Raw genomic sequence first — 5390 nt, 5'->3', positions numbered from 1 at the left:
ATTAAGTCTTAGTGGTTACAAGTTGGCTGCTCAATCCACTGTTAGCAGCTCCAAACCATCAGCCACCCCTCTGGACAAACACGAAGCTTTTGGTTCCCATGAAGATTTACAATCTTGGAAACCCTCTGGGGCCATCCTACCTTGTCCGACAGGGTCACGATGCGTTAGAATTGACTCGATGGCAGTGAATGGCTTGTTGTATTTGTGTTTGTGTGTTTTCACAATCAAGGGAGTTTATTAGGGAAGTCAGTAGGTTACTACACGTCAGGATCAGCAAACTAAGGATAGTCATTAGTCTCATCAGCCTTCGGTGAGATCTCACTCAGATTATCAAACTGTCAGTTACACGGTAACCACATCTCTGGTGCCTAGTCTCTCAGCCACTAACTAGGTCCCTTGGTCTTTGCCCCTGTGCGCTAGGAACCCAGCCTGCCTGTCACTCTGTCCCACAGTTCCATTCTCTCAGTGCTGCTTCTCCAAGTCTCCGCACCACAGCTGGTGCCGACCATGGTGAGTATAGTCGGTTCCATAGTAGAATTCTCAGGTGGTTGGTTTTTTATGGTCTGAAAGACAAAAAAAACCCACAAAGACACACATATCCCTGTTCAAATATATTTTATAGACCCCTTTAAAGACAAGACAAAGACCCACCCTAAGTCAAATCTCTCTTATAATGAACCCCTTAGAGGCAAGGTGGAGACCCCAGTTCAAGCACATTGTAGGGAGACCCCTGTACTAAGTCGTAGACAGAAGGAAGAGAAAAACTCCCACCCTCTTGTCTTGTATAGACTCTTGAAAGGCAAGACAAAACCTAATCCAAACCCACGTCCACAGAGTGGATTCCGACCCATAGCAATCTTACAGGGCAGAGTAGAACTGCCTCTGTGGGTTTCCAAGGACATCGATCTTTTCAGGAGCAGACAGCCTCGCTGTTCTCCTGCGGAGCAGCTGGTGATTTTGAACTGCTGACCTTGCGACGATCAGCAGCTCCCCCCGCAATGCCATCAGGGCTCCCAAAGCCAAGGCAAAGACTCCAAATTCAAATGTCATTTGTAGGGAACGCTTTATGAAGTCTTAAACTGGACAAAGACGGGGCAACCATCAGCAGGAGGCTGCAATGATGTCCAAAGGCTTAACAAACCAAGGGGCTATGGGGCCAACGTGGGAAAACAAAGAAAATTGGCCACAAAACTCATGATTAGCTTTGGATCCCGTATTCACAGCCACAGGACCACAGAAACGGAAGGGGCCATGGTCGAGACTGTTGAATTGTGATTGAAGAGAAGGGCTTACAAGATGGCTTCCGGGCCCTCGCACCACCAGGGTCCGGAAATGGCTGTGAGCTTGTGGCCCTAATACCCCAATTTCCATGAAGAGCAAGCCCACCCAGCCAAAGCCCTGAGGGCAGACTGCCCCTCCCAGGGCTGGCCTGGCCTGAGGAGGCATTTCAACAATCTGCATTCACCCAAACACACCCTGCCTGGGGGCAAAGCTTTGCCCACCCCACAAAAAAAATCAAATGGAAGAGGTGGAATGGTTGGGGAGATTCAAAATGGATTTGGAGCTCCCAGGATAGACCATAGCCTTTGGCAAACCCGGTGCTCAGAATTTCAACTCGATGTATTCCTTTGGGTAGAGAACACCCCCTCTCTGGAGCTTGCGGAGTGTGTGCGTGAAAAGGGAAAATAATTTCGCAGAGGCATTGCCCACATGTCCCAGCATTGCCAGAAACACCTCAGATTCACCACACGTTCGACTTTGGGTTAATTTTTGACCAATGTGTGCTCGGAGACTCGTTGCCAAGGTTTTCAGTGACCCACAGGTTAACCAGCCTTGGGGTAGCTGATCCGTGGGTTAGCACCACCCAGGTTCCTAATATCACCGGAGGCCTTTTGAAGAGAAAGTGATGCAGGGGAGTAAGAGCTAGAGGGGATGGGAGGACAGAAAAAGAGATCAGAGTGATGGATGTGCTTGGGAGATGGAGGAAGGGGCCACAAGGCAAGGAATGTTGGGTGACCCCTGAACCAAACCCAACCCACGGGTGGAGTCAATCCCCCCTCATAGAGACCCTCCTGCACAGAGTGGAACTCTCCATAGGCTGTCCAGGAGTCCTGGTGGCGTAGTGGGTTAGTTGTTGGCTGCTAAGTGCAGGGTCAACAGTTCAAAACCAACAGTCATTCCACAGGAGACGGATGAGGCTTTGTACTCCCACGACTGTTAATAGTCTTGGAAACCCACAGAGGAGCTGGAATCAACTCAATGACGGTGAGGTGTTTGCTTTATAGACTTTACCGAGCTGGGTCTTCATGGAAGCAGATGGCCCCATCTTCCCCCCTTGGAGTGACTGGGAGCTTCAAACCACTGAACTGGCCCCCTTTTGATTTGCAGCCTAAAGCTGAACCCACTCTCCCACCAGAGCTTCTGGTCTCCACCTTACCGAACACCGAACCACACCCACCACCATCTAGTTGATTCTGAGTCTGGGTAACCCTCCAGGGCGGTGCCTAGATGCTCCAAGTGTTTCCAAGACTGCAAATCTTTACAAAAGTAGAAAGGCCCCACCTTGCGCCCCAGGCAACTGGTGGGTGTGAAACAATGACCTTCTGGTGAGAAACAGTGACCTTCGGGTGAGCTAAGCCCACGAAGTCACCAGGGCCCCTTCCTCTCCACAACACCCCCCCACCCAAGAAAAAAAAAAGCCAATCCACTGCCACCCAGGCTGTTCTGATTAAAAGGATTTTTGAGGTTGGAAGTGTTTATGGAGCGGACAGCCTCATCATGCTCCCTCAAAGCAGCTGGTGGGTTTGAACTGCCGATCTTGTGGTTAGCAGTTCAGTGCTCACCTTGCAGCAGATGCCAAGAACCACACTGACTGCCTTTGGGTAAATTCCGGCTGACAGTCACCCCATAGGACCGAGTAGACTGCCCTTGTGGGTGTCAGAGATTGTGTTACCAAGAGAGGCCCATCCCTGGAGAAAAACATCATGGTTGATAGACAAGGGGCAGCCCAAGAGGGAGGGGCTGGGCCAAACGGGGGAACATGGAGACTGCCCTGTGGGTTCAAACCAGACGAAGATGTGCTGCGTTCTGCTGTCGAGCGGGTCCCCACCTGTCTAACTGGCTCAATGGCAACGGATGATAACAAATACTTCTTTTCGAAATAGAAAGTTAGCTTTCCATTTAACAGCTTTATTGGCATACAATTCACATGCCACACAATTCAAGCGTGGACTCACGCAAGCGTCACCCACAACCAATTTTGAGAACAGTCTTTGGCTGGGGGGTTTTGAATTACTGACCTTGCAGTCAGCAGTCCAGCTCCTAATTCACTAGGCCAAGGAGGTGGGAGGAGGGGCTCCTTCCGTCTCCACCTTAGAATAGAATACGAAAGAAAAGGACAGAAAATGAAATTCAAGGAAGAAGGAAAGGGAAGTGAAAAGACCCCCCAGAGAGCAGAGAGTGGGTGTGGCCAGCCTGGGATCAATGCAGAGTTTTCAAGGCTGGCCCATCCCTGGGTCTATAAAAGAGCTCGGAGCTGCGTGGCTCAGTCTCTGTGCCTGAGGATCTCAGTTCCCAAGGTCTCTTGGTAAGTACTCGCTGCTTTCCCCCAGACTCCACATTTCCAGCTTGGCTTTGAAGCTGCCTGCCTCCTCTTACTGACAAAGCTTCTTCCGTTCCATGTGTGTCTCTTCTTGGTCTGTAGAAGGACGTCCACTCAAGCTGTTCGATCCTGAAGACATTCACGTGGTGCCTACACTGTTCCTGCCCACGGAGCATCGAAAGACAACATCTACCAACCCGGTCCCCGGAAACCGAACAGTGGCGTGGTGAGTGGCACAATGGCATGGTGAGTGGCAACTGAGTACCCCACACATGACTGTCCCAGACTGTTTAAGAAACCAGACCAGAGTCTAGAAAGAAGGCAGTCTGATCTAGAGATTTGGAAGTATTTCAGGACATCTTAAGACCTAGTAAGTTTGCAGGTGGCTGTCTGAGCCAAGGCGACTGGTCCCCATACTGGCACGTGGGGGTGTGGTGTCAGTCGAAATCTACAAGGGGTTTAGGTCTGCTAATCTTACTGCGTTAAGCTCTTTTCGTTTGCTACTTGTAAGCGGGGTTTTTCTAGGGCCAGTTTGCAGTCCCCACAGCCTTTACTGACCTTGATAGTCTGCACGAATTGGCTGCTGGAGCAGTGAGTAAGCCACTGACGACTACTTTACTCAAGGCCTGTGTGTGGCCCTTCAAGGATTGACAGTTGCATTTACGATGGCCTCAAACAAAGCATGGTTCTGAAGGTGGCCCCAGTTCAGCTGCACATGGGGGAGTCCAGAGAAGTCACCCACCCCCCTCTCCGATTTCCAACTTGAAAAACTGCTTTTATTGGAAGACCATCCATCAAGCTTCCATCTCCAGTGGCGAGTGACCTCGGTCCGGAACGCTCAGCCCTGGGGGCACTTTCTTGGTACCTGCAAAGAAAGTGCTGTCAGAGTTGAGGATCCCTGGCTGCAGGAAGGCGTCTGGCTTCGTTCATCTTGGAGCGCTCCCTGGTGGCACAGGTAAGATTCGATCCCGTTGCACAAGGGTCCTCTTTCTTTCTGCCCCATCCCCCACCAGGACAGCAGTTAGAGAAGGTCTCAGGAGGAAGAGTAGGCCACTGGGGCAGCTGTGCCATGTCCTACCTGGCAGCTGTGAGTTGGCATTGACTGTATGGCAGACGTTTCCTAGGGCTTCTGGTGGCACAGCATGATTTAGTGGCTGGTTACCTGAAGGTCAGTACTTCAAAGCCACCAGCTCCTGCCAGGTAAAAGTGAGGCCTTCTAGGCTGGAATTCAAGCACACAAACCAGTGTGCCTCTTTGGCTGGATTCTGACATTATATCTGGCTGTTGTGTTCCCAGGTGACAACGGTGCGGTGCTGTCCGAGCTCCAGATGTCAACAGCACAGGAAGTTGTGAAACTCCCGCAGCTCGGTCTGGGTTTCTCAACACTGGGGCACTCTTCCTGAACTGCTGGGAAAGTGCTCCCAGTTTTGGGAAGCTCCGGCCTGAGACCCCCATCTGGACCACATTTGGACACCAGGGAAAGGTTTGCACTAACTTCGCAATCTCTCAAACTCTGGATTCCAGGAGCCTTGGGTTATGGGTTGGCTGTGGGTTAAGGGTCACGTCAGTACTTCCAACTCATCTGCTTGACAGGCTGTTGTAGAGATTTGAATTTGTCTCAGGAAACCTGTAAGGGTTGCCAAGCTCACTGGGGAGTCACAACAGTGGGTGGTACTTAGCCCATCGCACCAGCCACCAGTTCTCGGCCTAAAGCCAACCACATGGAGCCCGCATGCTGTAGATTCCTATAGTTTTATTCCTCCCTCTTGGTACAGGAAATCTGCCCTAC

This window comes from Echinops telfairi, unplaced genomic scaffold (assembly GCF_000313985.2).
Source record: "Echinops telfairi isolate 266 unplaced genomic scaffold, ASM31398v2 ScPeMD7_655;HRSCAF=1070, whole genome shotgun sequence".
NCBI classification, from domain to species: domain Eukaryota; kingdom Metazoa; phylum Chordata; class Mammalia; order Afrosoricida; family Tenrecidae; genus Echinops; species Echinops telfairi.
Note: the sequence above shows the minus strand (reverse complement) of the source record.